At 36.0% G+C, this 18,705-nt stretch overlaps 1 protein-coding gene across 1 annotated transcript in view; it reads left to right on the plus strand.

Moving 5' to 3' along the window:
• The window catches only part of ATRNL1 (attractin like 1), a 490,222-nt gene that overhangs the window by 19,631 nt on the left and 451,886 nt on the right, over nt 1–18,705 (plus strand). The gene's annotated exons all lie outside the window — the stretch shown is intronic.

Below are 18,705 nucleotides of genomic sequence, written 5' to 3' on the forward strand. Positions count from 1 at the left end.
ACTGTAAATCTGCTGGGTTTTGTGGGTATTTTTTAAAAACTCGTTTGTGAGATTGAATAAGTTGTGTGTCATTTAGAGCGGTGCATAGCAGGCAGCTCTCTGGATGATGATGGCTTCTGGGTGTTTGGTTCACTAGCAATGTCAGCGTGAGTCCTAAAATGTCAGTCATCCTGATATTTTAACCTCATTTTAAAAAGGGGAAAACCCAAGCAATACAGAGAAGATGAAGATATTATGCTGTATGTTTGTGAAAGTTGACTACTTATACTGAATGCATGAATGAGCCAGGGAAATGGCTGTTTCTGATGAGTGTGAAGTACGTACGGCAGCTGAGCTTCCAGTGGGAACTTAACATTTTGAGCCTGGACATGTTTTTGAATAGAGGACTACCTGAAAACATCTGGATTTGCTCTCATCAAATCTCTGATTTGATAAAGTAACCCTTCATTATCAATTTAATGTAATACTAGCAGGAGTGTCCATCTTTGTCCTGAGGTGAGAGAGCTAGACTGACTGTAATTTTTTCCTTTAATTAAGCAGAGTGACTTTCCTTTCTGGATCCTTAGGAGGCCCATTTGCCTGATTATAAGATGTGTTGTTTTTTTTTTTTTTTTTCCCTTTGCAACATGCTTCCCATGCAGAAATCCCTGTTTGCAACATCAGTGATGTATAGAGAATGCACGCTATGTTTGTTAAATATTGCCATGTTAAGCTGGAATCAGCAGCTCTTGCAAAGCTTGCAGCCTGTAAGTGATCTGTGACATAATCTGCATGTAGAAACAGCCCCAAACAGGAAATGAAGGTCTTTGTAACCTTATTTTATAGTTAAGTTAATTTTATAATTATTTTAACCTTAGAAGTTCTTAGGAAGGGTTTGGTTTTGAAAGGAGGAAAGCAAAGGCTATGCAGACATACGGTTAGATGAGTCAATGTGTGCTAGATGCTGTTATTGGCACTTCATTCCATGTTCAGCCCTGCAGATCTTGGAGATGAGAATTTTTTGGCCTCTTTATCTGTGCAACAGAAGTGCAACTGGGACTTTTCAGTGTTGACCTAAATTATGCCATCCACCCTCCACCCTCTATTAGTTTGACTTTTAATTGAATTTGTCTTTGACATTGCTGCTTTTTGAAAAGAATTGTCCTTCAGGGTCTTTTTTTTGTCCTTTTTTTGTTTTTTTTTTTTTTTTTTTTTTTTTTTTTAAAAAAAAAACAAACAAAAAACCTTGTGCCTTCAATGTTGGTTGTGCACTTTCCTTGAAATTTGTTCTTGTCTTGACTTTCATGACAGAAGTCTCCCTTGACTTGAAGCTCTGAACTACTGTTGCTGCTTCTTCAGTGTCTTGTTGGATTATTTTCTTTATAAAAATCACTGAAACAACTACTCTTCATCCTTTTTTAGCCATCATTCTTCACTTGATTGCTTGTCTGCATATTCTGTCTCTTGCTGCTGGTTTTAAAATACGTTCTTCCAGCTCAGGCTTTTATTTATTTAAATACTCATGTCCATTCATCTTTTGAGGGAATCAAACAGTTTTAGAAGTGTCTGGAGCTCTAAATATCCAACAATTCACTAGTGTGCTTAGCATTTCTTGCAAATCTCTCAGATGGTATTAAGATAGAGTCTTAGTATGTTCTTTGACCTATAACTTAATTCAACTCCCATAAAAGAAGTTGTTCTTTTATTGTCTTACTGAACTCTTATGAGTGAACCCACAGTTAAAGACACAGATATCTGCAAGTAGCTTGTCCTGGTTCTGGCTAGGATGGGGTTAATTTCCACCAGAGCTGGGAGGGGAGCTGGAGCTGGTGGCACCTGTGGCTGGGGACACAGCTGGGATAGTCACCAATTAGCCAACAGCTGGGACAGTTTACCCAAATTGGCCCAAGGGCTGTTCCACACCTTGTGACCTCATGCTCAGGGTATAAAGTGGGGATGGTGCTGGGGACAGGTTTTGGCATCAGGATCTGCTGTGAGTTATTGTACTGTAAGTTACATGCTTAAGTATTTTCTGTGACTGGTTTTGTTTTCCATCTCTGTTTTCTCTTCCTGTGTTGTTCTGTTAAACTGTTTTTATCCCAACCCATGAGATTTGCTTTTCTTTCTCTGCCAGTTCTCCTCCCCATCCCACTGCAGGGGCTGAGAGGGGGAGTGAGCAGGTGTGTGGTGTTTTAGCTGCTGAGTGGGGCTAAACCAGGACGTAGATATAGAAATAGTTAGGTTTTCAGGTGTTCTTTTTTAAAAAGAATGGCTTCAAGAGCTGTGTTAACCAATTTTCATGATATTTTTCACAGAAATTATAAACCACGTCACCAAAATGATTCTGAGCAGTTAGTATTAGCATTATTATTAAATTTAAAAGTAGTGATGGCAAATGATTTGTGTATTTTGGCTGCCTCAAAGAGAAGAATATGCTGACACAGTTTTGCAGTGCTTATCTGCACAAACTGTTAATAAATTTTTGAATATCTGAATTTTAATTAATTTCTGAAAGCTCATGCCTAAAAACCAGTAATACTATACATCTTATTGATTATTATTATTGATTATTAACCATATTCTCTAGAGCGTGTCTACTGAGAACAAGAATGTGACCTGATAGATTCTATCGAGTACCTACCATTGTAGTACAGCATAATTTTTGCAGAACATTATGTTTTAACATCTGGGATATGTTAGACTGTTTCCTGGATTATTTTTTTTTTGTAACTGATTCTAAAATAATTCCTATTTTTAGCTCATAGCTTAAGTTTCATATCTTAGTTGGGTCATGTTCTATATTTAACACAATTATTGATCAATCTATCAAAGAAAAAGTACTTTCAGAACATGTCATGGCATTCAGGATTGTCTATATGTGCTATACTTTGTATGGAGAATTTGTCTGTAAGCTGCATCTGTTTGCAGGATTTTGAGTGTTTCAGTCCACAATTCTTGCCATAGTTTGATGGTGTGGCTTCCCCGCCCCCTCCTATATTATACACTCCTGAGAGTTCAGGTAAAATTATTTCTGAATTCAACTTTGTGATTTATTTTTCTTTCTTTTCTTTCTCTGATGAAGCATGTTGAATAGCTGAGTTGTTGCAGTGTTTTAGAATGCTTGCATCAGTGCTGAACATTGAAAGATATTTCTGGAACTCTAAAATATAAATGTGGCAGACTTGGAATTAATGCATAACCTTTATTTTAAGATCAATATGTGGGAGAGGACTCTATGCAACCTTACGAATAAGAGACACGTCTCTGCATTTTGCTCTTATCCATCACCAGGGGCTGCTTAAAACTGTTAAGTTCTTTTTGTGCAGACATTTGTGCAAGGCAACCTGTGACCTAACAATGTTTAGCCACCCTATTTTCTGATGGAATAACAGGTGGCTACTGAGAGCTTCCTTATAACTTATTCGTATGTCCCAGTATTCACTTGTGTCAACCTTTAAAATGCATTACTAGAGAGAGAGTTCTTTCCTATTTTGAAGCAGGCAGATGTTATTGACCCCATTTAGGCTGTTACGTTATCTAGTGTGTAGAGCAAGTGTATCAGTCCTTCATGCAGGCTGAGCTGCAGTGTGGTGCTGAGGAAATCTCGACGCTTACAGGTGAGTAGCACAGATCTGAATGGGAAACTACGAATCTGTACAAATGCAGAATTACTCTGAAAGCTTACTAAAAACATGTTCCCTCTTCCCCAGTTACATGTTGTCTGCTTGGTAGCTTAACTCTACTTTTGAAGATCAATGCTTTCTCTCTTAAATATATTTATTTACAGTTTAGCCACCCACTTAAGAGACAAGTAATTTGACCTAACTTCCTCCTTTTTTTCTCAGTTGCTGCCTAAATGATCCCTCTTTCCACTTTTGGCACATGCAAAGTTTCTTATGTTTTTATACCACTCTTCTCTAATGAATGGTACAAACACTAATGAGAAGAATGTTCAGAACTGCAGTTCAGAAGTATTGAGAGCCTTCCAGCAGGTTTCTGAAGCTGGGCTTTGCCCCGTCTTGCCCGTAAGACCCAATCCTGTATGCCTGCAAACCCGTGCCAGAGGTAACACGCGCGGGGCGTTGCTAGGGATGGAGAGAAAGCAGGGTGGCTGTGTGTTTGTGCATGATAAACTTGCAGAGAACATGTGTTGAGTTTGGTGTTCTGTAGATTGTCTAGACAGGAAAAGGTCACTTTTGCAAGTACCCGTCAGACTTAGTTCTCTTCCACACAGTGATCTTGGCCTAAATATTATTCTACAGTGAAATTTTATTATGTGAAGAGTGGACACATTCTGCTGTGACTGATGTTTTTTGATCGTTGGTCTGTGATTGAAGCAGCAATACAGTATTTGTATCTTCTTTATAACAATAGTTAACTCTTGCAGATTTATACCAAAGTAACTGAGACAAGGACTATGTCAATTTTTAAGCTTAGTAAAATTTTTAGCTCTCTTCAAGTTTTTGTGAGAGTACAGGGTATGTATTGAAACTCAAGAAATATGAGTAAATACTTCCGTAAAGCTCACTTGCCAACTGAAAGCTTTTTAAAGCAGCCTTGTCAGTTTAAATTCCCTAAAAGTATGATATGTAAAATTATATACATCTGCTGTATAATCCTATCCTTAGTAAATGGATTTGCAGCCTAAGAACTTCTGTGAATCAAAACACTTGCATCCTTAGGCTGATTCAAGAAAAAGCATTTTAAAATGTAAAGGGATTAAAAACTTGTATTCCCAGTGACTTTGTAAGCAAAGATTTAGCTTATTTTCTAACTAAATGCAAAAGCTGACATTAGGCTGGCAATTCCCAAAATCCAGACTGAAGGAGCCATCTCAGTCTTGTATATACAGGTAGCTTTTAGACTTAGTGTTTAAAAAGTAGCTCTTTTAGTAAGCTAGGAGGAGAAAATGAGGCAAAACCAAACTCCCTTGGTCAGAAGGTGAACATAGTCTGCTGTCACTCTGGATCTGGCGCTAGACTACCCAAAGTGATGAAGCGCTGCTTGATGGAGGGGTGCAGCTGTGTGGGTCAACGCATTCACATTACAGCTTGGGTCTGGCTTCCATGCTAGGACAGAGAAATTGGAGGAAGAGGGATTCTACTTCATTTTTGGTTAGATGGGATGCAGAGATGGAGCAAAATAACATCTGTAGAAGATTGTGCCTTGTTCTGCCTCTGCTGGCTGGTAGTGTTTTTTTACAGCCTGGTCCATATCTGGCGCCTATTTTAGGGGAACACACATGTTAAAGTGTAAATGCAGATGTGGATTTTATGAACTGTGGACAAAAGTGAGCAAATATGCAGATAAAACCAGAACTTTTCCCACAAGAATATAGTTTATTTACTCAATATATTTTATTTGCCTTAATTTATATAGTCACTGGAACTGAGCTACCACATTTTGATGAACACTTTTTTTTTTCCCCCCTTTCATTGCTTCCATTAAATAAGTTGTTTATCGAAATAGCTGTATTTTTAAATTCCAAGTCTTAAGCCTTTGCCTTTTAAAGCAATGAATAAACTATCAGCTTCCTAATTGTATATTTTGAGATGCTAGAAAATGTCTCGTCTTGGAGTAATTTTCCTCTCTTTGGAACGTTCTGTGGCTATTTTTTCTTTTTGATAAAGAGTATGCATCCATGTAAGTGTGTTTTTTTTTTTTTTTTCAGTTTTGAATTGAAGCTTATTTTGGGGATGACTTGAGAAGCCCTTTGGCTCTTTTTAGGCTGAAGATAAACTTTAAGTTTCATAACTGAAAAACAAGTAATGCTAGAATTAGTTGGAGTTTTGCTTTAACTCTAGTATGTTCCATTTTAGTGACCTACTAATAGTTTTGCGCACAATGCTGTCCTTGGATTGTTGAGGTCAGGAGTGATTCAAGCTCAGATTAATGATTTAAGAGCACCTTCTGGTGACTACTGAAAGGCCAGAAAAATGCTTGTTTTAGCTGTGGGGTGCATGTTTAGAAGTGTATCCAGAAGTATATCCTGAAAACAGGTTGGATATGTTTTGTATAGGAGAATATACTGGGATATAGTATTTTTACCCTTTATGCTCTAGAACCTCTTCCCCTCCTTCATCCCTCAGTTCTTAATCTCTTCTATTATTTCTCAGCATCACTGCACAGATGCTTACACTAGATAAGAGCTAACAAAAGAGCAGCAGTAACCAGAAACTGAAATAGAATTTCAGCTGTGATCTTAGACAATGTAGCTCTTTTAATGAAAAAGCATTGAGTATTCTTATGTCCATGATTCTACTTGCACCTGTTTCAGTTTGTAACATTTTTGGTTCTGGCAAGACCTTGGTTTGGGAACAGTCACATGTTGAAAGAAAACTGTTGTTATATATTGCAAAAGTATTGAAAAGGTTTAATGTCAACTGAAAGTTTAAGAAAAGTTAGTTTTCCTTTCTTGTGATTTGTTGCTGGTATTAAGCCATTAAGCTTACCTGAATTCATCCTTGGAATTGTTTTCTTTAAAAGAGAAATCACTTTTGTATTGATAAACATTGAATCAGTTTTGCATCAATGTTAACTGATCAATAGGAACTTCAGAGTCTTGACTTACCAATGCTAACTTCTAGTCAATGAACTGAGAACTAAATAAAAGCATTATGAAGATTTTCTTTTGTTGTTGTGAAGGATTTCAAGGAATATTTGAGTTTTCTTTTGTCCAATAAAAATTAAGGACATTTATTGGAGTTTGCGTGGTTTTCTAAGATGTAGAAAGAGAATTGATTTTGTTAGTTTGTGATATCTACTCACTTATTTTTACCTGGCTCTGTTCTTGTGAGTGTGTATCTTGCTGTTGTAGTCTGTTAGGGGAAAGTGGGGCGTTCATTCCAAGCAATGTTCCCCTGTTCCCCTGACCACTATTCTCCTTTCCTGGGAGACTGGGGACGACAGCCCCTGTGACAAATTCCCATATGTCTTCTCTCCCCATTCTTAGCTCCAGCTCTGTCTTTTGAGGAACTGGCTGGTACTGATCTGTGCCTTGGCATGCTAGAGCAGAAGGGGTTTGGAAATCTCAGCAGAGACTTTTTAAGGTTTTGTTCATTGAATTGGCAGTGTCCTTATCAAGACAGGATTTGAAGTGACCAAGCTTTCTCTTGTGATTTTTCTGCTTAGCAAAAACAAATTCTAAACCAAATTTTTTTTTTAGTTCAATGCCTGTGTGGTGAATAAACCTATGGAGTGTTACACTGAAAAACTTCAGAGTTGTATCTTTCGTAATTTTACTAATATAGTACCTCCTTTAAATGCTAAGCCCATATAAGATTCTGAAAGTGGAGTAGCATGTGGAGTCTCAGTTGAGTTTTCTTACTGGAACTACAGGTATGCACATATGGGTCAGTCTGCAGGATGCAACCTGTTCATTTTCCTTGGTGTATTATTTTTAGTGTAAAACTTTAAAAATGTTTGTGCTAGCTTTCAGAGATTCCCATTAATTGTGTTGTATAATGGTAGCTTTTCACTATTTTGTGCTTCATTGCAAGGAAAAAAAGAAAAAAAATGGGGTAAGAGAGGAAATATTGGAAAAGCGAAGCTGTTATCATTTAAATAGCATAATTAACTTTTGTCTTATTCTTTTGTAACAGCAATACCTTCTCCCAAAATCCAAACAAAATTGCTCTGCATGCATGTAACGCAGATTAAGACTTATTTTGGAAGAGTCTAAGACTTTTAGAGTTTTGAAGCTGTCAGGATACTTCACAACACCAGCTTTGGAAATGTAAAATCGTTGCATTAGCAGGTCCTCTGTTAACAGTTCAGTAAATGGGAAGTTGTACTTGGTAACTAATGGATATAACATACAGTTCTGTGTCTGCCCCTATCTTCTAATATTTCTCATCACTATCTGCAAATTGTTCTTGGTGTTTAATTTTGGTTGAGAGCCCATGAGCTCAAAGCTAAAATTGCTAACAAGTTTTGTTTGTTACTTTAATCTTGACTTCAGTATTTCATTAACTCTGGAGGTTTTGCTTTTAGAGACAGGAGAAATTACAGACTAAAGATATCCTCCTTCCTCCCATCCTGAATCTCTCAAACCAAAAACCCCATAAAAAAAAAAACCCAAACAAACCACCTGAACCCCTATACCCATGTGTGGAGTAATTTGATGCTGTGAAACTGGCAGCTGGAATAGTTGACTCAGAATATTGTAGTCTGTCCTTTCTGATATCTCTTCATACACTTCTAGAGGGAGCACTGGAAGTTGCTAACAGTGTTACGACTTGCCTGTGAATTAAAAAGTCAAGCAGAAAGTGTGAGTGAAATGACACCTGCCACAAATGGTGTGTCCTAAAATGATACTTTTTTATTAGTGGTAAGAATCTTTCATGTCCCCAAACAGGAATGCCTTGTAATACCCCAGGGAGATGAATGCCCTTATTCCAGTTCTGTGTGGTAGATGGGATGTGCTTTATATTTAAGGCAAATGTGTAATGTCCTAATAATTGTTATAGCCGCAGAAGTCAGAAGGTAAGTGATTATCTATATAATTATCTAAAAGACATTGCTTAAAATCTAGTCAGCAATTGGCCCTTTGAATTAATTGATCAATTACGTTCTTTTAAAAGAACTATTTTATCTTCTTATCTCAACATTTGTACTGTCTGAGATTTGTGTTCAGGGACTGGAAACCTCTTGTGAAGCAGTGCATGTGCTGATGGGAGGTGGAAGAGAGGGAGAAGTTGTTGCTGGCTTTATATTTATATAAATAAAAATAGAATGAGAATGCTGAATTTAAAGAAAGCGTTGAAAACCAAATAAATCATAAATAATATGAAACAACTTCTATTAGTGTACTCTCAGGGATGTTAAGAGATACTTGATATCTCTGGCTTTGTTTTTCTTTGGAGTGTGTGTGTGTCAATTTACTGCATTTGGATAATTTCAGAATTAATATAGGTAGTGGTAGCTGGTGCTTGCAGCCTTATGGTAGGAGGCAGTGTCCTGCCAGGAAAACTCCGTCCTGAACAAATATGCAATTTGATATGTAGGTGTTAATTGGTCTAAATGACTGAAAGGTAGAAATAGCTGTTTCTTGTGAAGCACCAGTGTTTGTTAGAAATTTGTCTCAAAGAGACAATGAGAAATTTAGGAGTAGGTGACACACTGGATTTAGAGCATTTGGCTGTTACCTCAGGAAGCTTAAGTTAAAACCCTGAACTAGGTCACAAATGAAAATGAGATTTAGTGATGTACAGTGAAAAATTGGTGCAGTGCATTACCTTTTTGCCAAGTACCTCAGTCAGCGTTGTCTATGTTTTGTGCCCTGCATTTTAAGATACTGTACCGTGTTTAATTAATTATGGAATTCTTACAAAATACATGTATATGGCTCAGTATATAAATATATCTATACGTGTGTTTAAAGTATACACAAATACTTAAAAATACATAAAAATTAATAAGTTACTTTAACATTCACTCATGTTAATCTTGTGATTAAATCAAAACCTGTAGACAATCTTACTTTACTTGGACTGAAATCTATTTTAGGCAGCAGAGATGAAGTGAAAGATGTTAACAAAATAATCTAAACAATGTTAGAGAGTACACTTAACAATGTTAATTTTGGAAATGGAGGACTACCTTGTAGAAAATAAGGCCTAGAGAAAAGAACTCTGGCAATTAAAGAAACATTAACTTTTTTTTTTTTTAAACACTAAGGATAATATAGGGATAATGTGTTACTTCTGGGTGATTGAAAAGTAACAATCTATTCAGGTGCAGAACTTTTCTAAATGAAATAATGATATTAACAGTAGGAAAAAAGTAATAGAACCACTTCAGTTTGGCAGAATGTGGTTTTCTTTGCTTTTGTTATTTATTTCTTCATTATCTTGGCAACATTTGGCCATAAAAACTCTTGGCTGAAATGAACATTGTAAAAATGTTAGAGCGATGAGATGTCTCCTTACTTCCTGGCAGTCTTCTGTAATTTCTGTTTACTTCTAATAGTAGGTATCTGGATGGATAAATGAGAAAACTTTGGGACTGCTGTTAGTATTCTTCTGAATCAACTGAGTAGTCAGAATTTTGAATATTTCAAAATTTTCTCTTTTTCTGAGAAAATGAGTAGCCATAACATGAAATTGTGAATGCGAGAAGTTGGGCGGATGGTCTATATCTTACTCAAAACAACTTTATTTTTATACAGCTTTTTAACCTTTTGGATTCTATATATAAAGTGTCCTTTGAAGCCATAATTAAATGAGATAGTGATGCTGGGAAATATGTGACGTCTTGTGTTTGTATCAAATGCCAACTTGATTTTTCTATCAATTCTTAATTTTAAGCATGGTGGCAGGCCTATTTATAGGCAGAACTTTGGATGACATCTATGAGCTAGCCTGGGCGTTTCTAATACAGTGGATGTCTGTCTCATATAATTTTGTCCAACCATGATATTAAAATAGGAAGTACCAAATGTGTGTGTTATTCCAGATAAGAGAGATGAAGCTACGTTTCTTGAAGTTTTTTTCCAGATCAGTGGAGGATATTGTGCTATTTGCAGTATCTTTTAAGGAACTGATTTCTGAGTTGAGACCAAGAGGACTGTTGCCACTTAGAAAATACTGGCCAGATTTGAACTGTTAATTGGTGTAGCAATTCTGTAGAAAGTATGCAGTTCACTGTTGAACTCTGTAGATTGACTCAACTACACTCAATTTTATAGAAACTTTCCATAAATATTACATGTAAGTCCATCTGTGTAGAACTAGTTAGGATAAAAACTTTTTTTAGTTGTTAATAAATTCTAAATGGTTGGGAGTGATACAGTATTTAGTAGTTTGGGTTTCTTAAAATGTAGCATAATATTTCTGCTCCCTTTCCCCTAAATCAAAAGGTTTGCATTTAGAAAGTATTTTCTCATGTTAGGTTAAAACTTGAGAAAACAGTTCAAGATTTTTTTGCTAAAATATATGTATTTGGGTACCTGTGTTAAACAATTAAGCTGTAATCTCTATTTTTGTTCATCTCTGAGATACAGAATCAGATGCATTTGAAGTAATATTAAAAAAAAATATATTTCCTGGTGGATGCCTACTATATTAGAGGAGGAGTGAGTGCTATAGATAAGGAGCAGTTTTTCTGGAGACAATCCAAGCAATTTATTAAAAATCTTTGTGTGGTTTTCTTCCCATTACATGATGTGAATATCACTATTCAAAAATGCTAAGGATCCACTTGTGCTGGCTGCACTCTGCTATTCTCCCTCATACTGGGTTAGTGTCTGGGTAGACCAAATTTTGTTAGGCTTTGCTGTCTGTTTTAAGAAGGCTCAAATATTAAAAAAAACCCCAAAAATTAAAAGATTGCTTGTATTTTTGGAGAAGTTTCATTATTCCAAAATCTGGATTCATTTATTTAGTTATAAAAATTAACAAATACTTGATACCAGTAGAGAAAATGGTCAGTTTCTTTGCTTATATTCAAGGCAATCAGCATTTGGATTATTTTTTTTAGGTAGTTATGACTTATAGTCACATATTTTAAAGAATGTATGTATGTATTCTGAAAAATAATCTGAAGATCGAAGCCATCTTGACTTTTCAAGACCCGTGCTATGAAGCTACACTTTCAGTACTGTTACTTATTCCATTTATGTATTAAGCTATTAAATGAAAATAGTCCAATCATTTGTGCAGTGAGAGAGACTACTGTGCCTGTTCCTTACCTCATCTCTTGGCCTCCATTAATCAGAAATTCTGTTATTCATTATGTAAAAAAAAAACAACAAACCAACCCACAAACAACAACAACAAAAAAACCCAAAAAAGCAAAAACCAAACCAAAAACCTTGAAATAGCATTTTCATGTATGCTGCTATTGCTGGAAACTAATGGGAAAATTTATCTACATGCAGAAAGAGTAGAAAGCTCTTTTCTATATGCAGGTCAGTATTTTTCATTGAACTTAGTATCAGAACCATGAGGAAGAGGAAAACCTTGACTGTTTGTGCCTGTAATTTGCAATGGTGATGTCTGCAACAGCTTAGTTTTAACCAATGCAAAAAATGCTACTGTGTTGTAGTTGGTTCAATGACTTACATTGTCGTGTACAGAATTAATGCAAGTGTCATGATGAGGACTTTCTACATATACGCACTTGAGTTTTAATTTTTGTTATTACTGCCTCTGTTAGTATTTTGTAAGGTGAAAGAATAATGAATATGAATAATAATTCAAAACCTGTTGACATAGTTGAGTAATAGAAAAATGACTGTTATGGAAAATGTAGTTTTTTAAAAGAATATACACCAATGGGATTTCATCGTTTCTTGTGGAGTCCATTGATTTTTAAGTAAATTTTCTTACTATGCAATGTGGCCAGGAGTTACCATCTTTTAAGTGAATGCTTATATCACAGAAACAAAAATAGATTTTCCTACTGAGAAAGTGATTATAAATGAAACTTTCCACGCAGCAAGTTCCAGATCATGCAAGCTGCTTTGATCCCATATAATACTGCCTGAAAAAAAGTCATACTGACTGAATTGGATTTGAATTTCTACACTTCAGTAGGTATAATTAACCCTAGTAAGATGGACTGGAGTACTACTGTTTAGTTCCTTCTGTGGAGGCTGTTAGCAGTCGCAGGGAATTACAGGTTGTATACAACTCAGCATGCATAAAGGCAGTTGTTATTCTGCTGCTTACATTCAGGAGAACCAGCTACATTAAGGACATGAAATAATTTTTCTTCTCTAGTTGCTGTGCTGGTCAGACTGCAGCTGGAGTAGCAGGTACCATTTTGAGATGCAGGTGAACTGGAGAAGTTCTAGTGGAGGCAAGTCCAGAAAATGATGCATGAGGAATGCCAGATTAAATTGTTTAATTTGGAGGAAAGCCTGAAGGTGGATGTTTGTAAAAGGTAAGAAAAAGAAGGGAATTACATGTTTTCGAGGTCCAGCTGAATAAGGCAGGAAGGAATAGGTTTAAGATGAAGTAAGAAAAAAATGTAGACATTTAGAAAAGCTTTCTAATATAAGGAGAAGTCAGTACTAAAGTAGATTGTCAAAGAAGACTGTAGACTTCTGTCATTGGAATTATTAAGAACAGACTAGACAAATAATTGTGAAGAAAGATTTCAATGTGGCTGATCCTACCTTGGAATAGGCATTAGGGTATCTTGTAACTGAATGGCAATTTAAGGGTTTGGTGTTTTTGGTTTTTTGTTTGTTTGTTTGTTTTTAGAGGGAAAAAAAAAATTCAAGTACCACCTAAGACTGTGAGGAGGTAGAAGCAAATCTTTAGGTATTCTCGTACAGTACTTCCACGGTAATTTTAATATACAGTATATTATGCAGTCTAAGGAAGGGAACAGATTTTTCTGGAACTTTTATGTAGATGAAAATACATTGCTTGAGTAAGATGCTATGTAAGTTTGTACTTTGAAAGGGACATCTACTTCTATGCAGTATTCTTTCAGTAGGTGTTAGGAGTGTTACAAAAACGTATTGTAGAATGACAACCTTTTTCAGAATCAGTAAATGAAGAAACAAAGAACCTGTTGGAGTTAAAGCTTAAATTAATGTTTTGCACCCATCAAAGACTATATCCACGATAACTTTTTTTAATAAAGTGAACAAACAAACAATTCCCCCGAACTCAGAAACTAAACGTTCAAGCAATTTACAATAGGTTAGAAGGAAAAACTGAATGCTTAAATCAAGCAGCACAGACATTTTACAAAAGAAACTGTTACTTTGTCAATGAATAAAGTGGGGCCTATTTAAGAGCATGGCTTTGATTAGGTGGCATGTGAAAAGTTGTTGTGAATGTCCTTACTGTTTCTAAAGATATATTCTTCTATTAATGCAAGGCAATATCTGGATAAGTATATGAGTGTGATTGGCATATACAAATATTTTCTTAATGTATTAAATATTTATTCCTGTTGGCTGGTCACTGAAGAAAAATTGGAGCTACAGTATGTTGAGTATATTCAGTTTTAATATACATTGTGAAAAAAAAAAAAACAACAGCAAGGTTCTACAAAAAATGTGAAAATGCAGGAAAATCAAATGCAAATTCTTAAGATTTTTGTCATGTGCTGATTGATGCTTTATACCTTGGAAAATAAAAATCTGTCTTTGTGGGTTTTTAAGAACATGTTGTTTCTTAGATCTTCCTGTGAAAAAATATTAAGAAAAATCTTCTTAATCTATCACTTAAAACTTTAGTATGAGAAGTGGCCTCTTGATCTCTTTTATATTTATATTTCTTTTTGATACCGCAGTGCTCACTGATTCTGGTTTGTTCTGTAAGGTGGTCCAAATTTTTTTTTCTTTTTTCTTTTTTTTCTTTTCTCTTTCTTAATGTAGTCAGCCCATGTCATTTGGGAATACACGAAGAGCCTCTTTCCCTGCCTTAAAGATTAGACACAAGATCTTGAACTAGAAAGGTTGCCCCTACTTGTATTTATGAAGAATTTGATCTTATAACTTTGAAGCACAGTTATTGATTTTTATTTTTTAATAAAACAAATATTCATAAAAGATGAAAAGGAGATATTGTGAAATTTTGCACAACAGGGAGAAGAGTCCTTGACTGACAAAAAAAATACTGATACTGAGATGAATCCATATAGCAAAATATGCTCTGTATTTCATATTCAGATATATCTGAAGCAGCAATTGCAAAGTAATCCAACATTCCATAAAATTCTGAATAGACATTTAACACTGATAGAGATAAATGAACCTTTTCATAACCCCTTCTTTTGTTTAACAGTGAATATTTGTAATATTATGAATGTGCCTCATGCTTTGTTTCTCCAAAGGTACCTGTATTATAAATCAAATGTCCCTCTACCAGCAGTTTTGTGGATCTTCATGTTCTACTGATGACAGAAAATACCCACTGACTTCTCTGATTTAAATTAGTATCCCTTTCTGAAAGACTTGACAGTACTATTCTCTTACAAGAAGATGCAGGAGATGACATGTATCTTTTGCAGATCTGTAAATATTACATCCAGGAAAGGCCGTTTTAATAACCTCCTCTGATGTCTTATATATTGCAGACCATAGATTTCATCAGACTTCTTCATTTTGGACCAATAATTTCTGACTGAACTAGAGCATACTTCTCTCTTTTCTTGAAACACATCAGTCTTGATTTAAAGTCTCTGCAGTGGTAAATATAAATGTTACCACTGCAAATTCTAAATTAATTGTTTTTGCCATTATTTTATAACAGCGGTAATATTCCAGGGGAATGTAGATACCCGTTTGCATGTTTCAAGTCCTGTGTTGACTTCAGCCTTTAGCCCTTGTGTTTCTGGTAAATGTCTGGCTGCTAGATGAAAGAACATCCAGTGCCACGTATTTTTCCTGTAAACTGTTACTGACTGGTTAGCTTGGTGAGCGACTAACCTGTTGTTGATGCTTTTGAATGTCTTTAACTCTGCTGTGCGGCCTCCTGACTTTGTTCTTATAGTGCGGTACAGTATTCAGAGAAGGGAAGTGTTCTCTTGGCATGCATCTCTAATTTTTTTTTTTTATAGTTCCTGATTATAACCCTGCCAACTGAAAGAATGCTGTTGTGTTTATGAAAGCTGGCACGCAATTTAAAATGGCAATATACAACGTCAGCTACCTCCCTGTGTGTTCTGTTTAGAAAGGTGGACTCTTGGTGGGATAAACCTGTGGTGCATTGGCAGGCCCCACAAATGGTTCTGACTGTCCCCTCATTCCTGAAGAGGGGGAGTGGGGTGCAGCATGTAGGCATTGTTCCAACTATCCCACTTCTGGACTAAAGAGTGTGTAGTCATGTTGGCTCATCTGGACTCTGGTTATTTGACAGGTTCACTGTTAGTCACAGAGCAATAATACATCCAGGAGTACCTGGCGTTGTACGATAGAGAATACTGCCCTTGATTTGGTAAGAGGTTATGCGAAAGTAGTACTGCTTATCTGTGTGTTATTTGTTGGATTTGATAATGTTTGGAAAGAAAAATGATACAGAAAGGTCCTTGGTATGACTCAAGAAAATTAAAGCAATACCCCTATGAATTTGTTTTAAATAGAACAGTCATTTTATCTTACCATTTTCCACAACCATTGTTACAAAGCAATGTCATGCTTTTATTTATTCTTTACTTTTTCAGCAAAGTGCCCTAGCTGCTTCAAAGGCTATCTACTCTTCCGAAAGAAACAATTTATCAAAAAATTATCAACCTAGGTGAACAGGGAAATTATTTGCACTTTACTAGTGCCAAAGGGCTGATCTAATAAAAACAACTCGTGTAAGTCACCTCCATTGCATTATACAGCTACTAAGGCAGCAATGGTCCTGACTGCAAATTAATACTTATGATATTTCACACTTCTTGTGGCAAAATAAATGTTCTGTGGCTTGCTATATAAGACTTTACATCTGCACATAAACCATATGACAGCAATAAAATTATGCTGATTGGAATTTTATGCATCACTGCCATTAAAAAAAGATAATAATGCCTTCAGTATAGTGCATACTCAAATACAGGATCTGCTAAGTTATAAGTTGGTATTATGTTCAGCATTGTTCAAACACTGTAACATCTAAACCCTGAAAAACCTATTTCTTATGTATATAAACATGAAAGTATACCTTTAGGTACAGTTGGCGTTTCTCAACAAAAAAATATTGTAAACTGAAACTGGTTTCTTCAAGCAGAAATCTCTGTGGCCAGGCACTGATTCACACGAGAGCACCTGACAGGAGCACTGTTGCCTTTCCCCGTGGCCGTTGCTGCCGCTCTCCAGTGTGCAGCAAGGGAGGAGTGGGAGATCGCAGCCGTGCCTCTCATCGTAATTGCTTTGCTTGTGAGCTGTGCCAGCGATTGTACCGCACTTAGCAGCAACTGATGCTTTTGGGGAGTGCTGCGCTGCAGCATTCAGACCAGCTCAACGTAGTGGGTTTTGTGAGGGAAATTCTCTCAGCTGTCAGCTAACTGAAGTATGATTTTTGTTGTTGTTGTTTTTACTTTTTTCCTCCCAGCTCATGTTACCAGCTGTTTATCTGCTTTTCTGCTTCTTATTCAAAAACGTAAAATCCGTTGTTGATACTGCTTTTATGCCTTGAAAGTGTTTTGTGGTACAAGTATTTGGACAGCTCCCCATGTCAGAGAGCTTTGTCCCGTTTCATCAAAAGGAAAGTGAGGGTAAAGATCTTCATTCAAACCACCAGTGACAGGTACGCTGTGAGCCACTCTGCTCCAAACAGCTGACAGTAGTTCTTACAGGACAGGTGAAGGAACTTGTTTAAAACCTAAAAGTTTACATGGACCTTGTCTCACAAATTCATCTTTCTTGCTCCCTTGTTTTTATTTCCTTTCCACATGTTTATGGTTTTATGTTTGGAATTACAAACCTCTGTTAATAATTATGCAATTAGTATTTGATATGAGTTCAAATGTAAATTATTTGCAGTAGATGTGGTAGTGAATATTTTTAAAACTGGTGTACACAGCTTCAAAGATAGTAGGATAGCAGGTGCTGAATTCCTGTTCAGCCAGACTCCTGGTGAGAAAATTTAGCTGAGACTTGGTCAGCTTTGTCAGCATTTCCTCTGGACTTAGATCTAGTCTATTGATTTATTAAAACAACTTAAACAAAACAGAAAAACTCAACTGCTTCTTTTTCTTATTCAGTGATACTTATTCTTAATGATTATCTTTCCACACTATAGTGAAATAAATGAGCATTTTTGAGTACATAGTTATATGCACTATTATTGTTGTGACATTTTAAGGAGTAGGATGGTCAGTTTTCCCAGTGGATTAACACCGCCAGAGATGTGTGTTAAGGTTTGAACTATAGAACATAATCATAAAAGATACATAAAATGTGGTAAATTAGTGAAGTTACAGTGTGATGAAGCTATTTCAGAAAGCTTTTATGCTAATAGATTATTGAATTTCATCTATTTTATCACTCTGTAGAGATTAATGTTAAGTAATATATATGAACGGAGGAGAAAGGTTCTATTTCTACATTAAATGAATTTCTGTATGTAATGAATCTTGAACTATCCATTATAACTCAGAAAAAAGGTTCTGTTTAAAATGTCAGCATAGTAGCTGTTGAAAGAGCAAATAAAATGTTAAGATGGGAATAGAGAAGTGGAAAGAATTATTTTCCTGCTGTACAGATTCATGGTTCATTTATATCTTGAATATAATATGCTGATCTCTGTGTTGCATCTCATAAAAGGTGTAGGAGAATAGAAAAGATAAATTAAAGGCAGTAAGCAAGGATTTCTCAGGTTGGAAAAGGGACAGTGGAGAGAAGGGAGGGAAGCAACACATATTACATTTTGAATGGGATAAAGCATATGAATAGAGTACTGTTGTTCATCATCTCATCCGATACCAAACCTAAAGATGTCAGATGAAATTGCCAAGAGGTAGGCACAGGACAAAAACAGTTGAGAAGTCTCATCATATATGTGTGGAAGTAATTCCTGCAGCATGTTCTAGATGCTGCAAGTTTATATGGGTAAACTCCTATGAGAGACGTTAAGCCAAAACCAATATAAAGGCGCTGCTTCTGGCTGAGGATGTCCCTGAGCTGCAAGTCATTGAAGGTGGTGTAACGCTGTGGGGAGTATCTGTAGGGATTTAAATTCTTTTCCTGGGTGTCCACTGTGGGCCACTGTCAGAGACACAGTAGTAGGCTACATAAGCATTTTGATCTGGCATTTTATAGCTGTTTGTATGCATTTT

This window comes from Chlamydotis macqueenii, chromosome 7, assembly GCF_036417535.1.
Source record: "Chlamydotis macqueenii isolate bChlMac1 chromosome 7, bChlMac1.mat, whole genome shotgun sequence".
Classification (NCBI taxonomy): Eukaryota; Metazoa; Chordata; class Aves; order Otidiformes; family Otididae; genus Chlamydotis; species Chlamydotis macqueenii.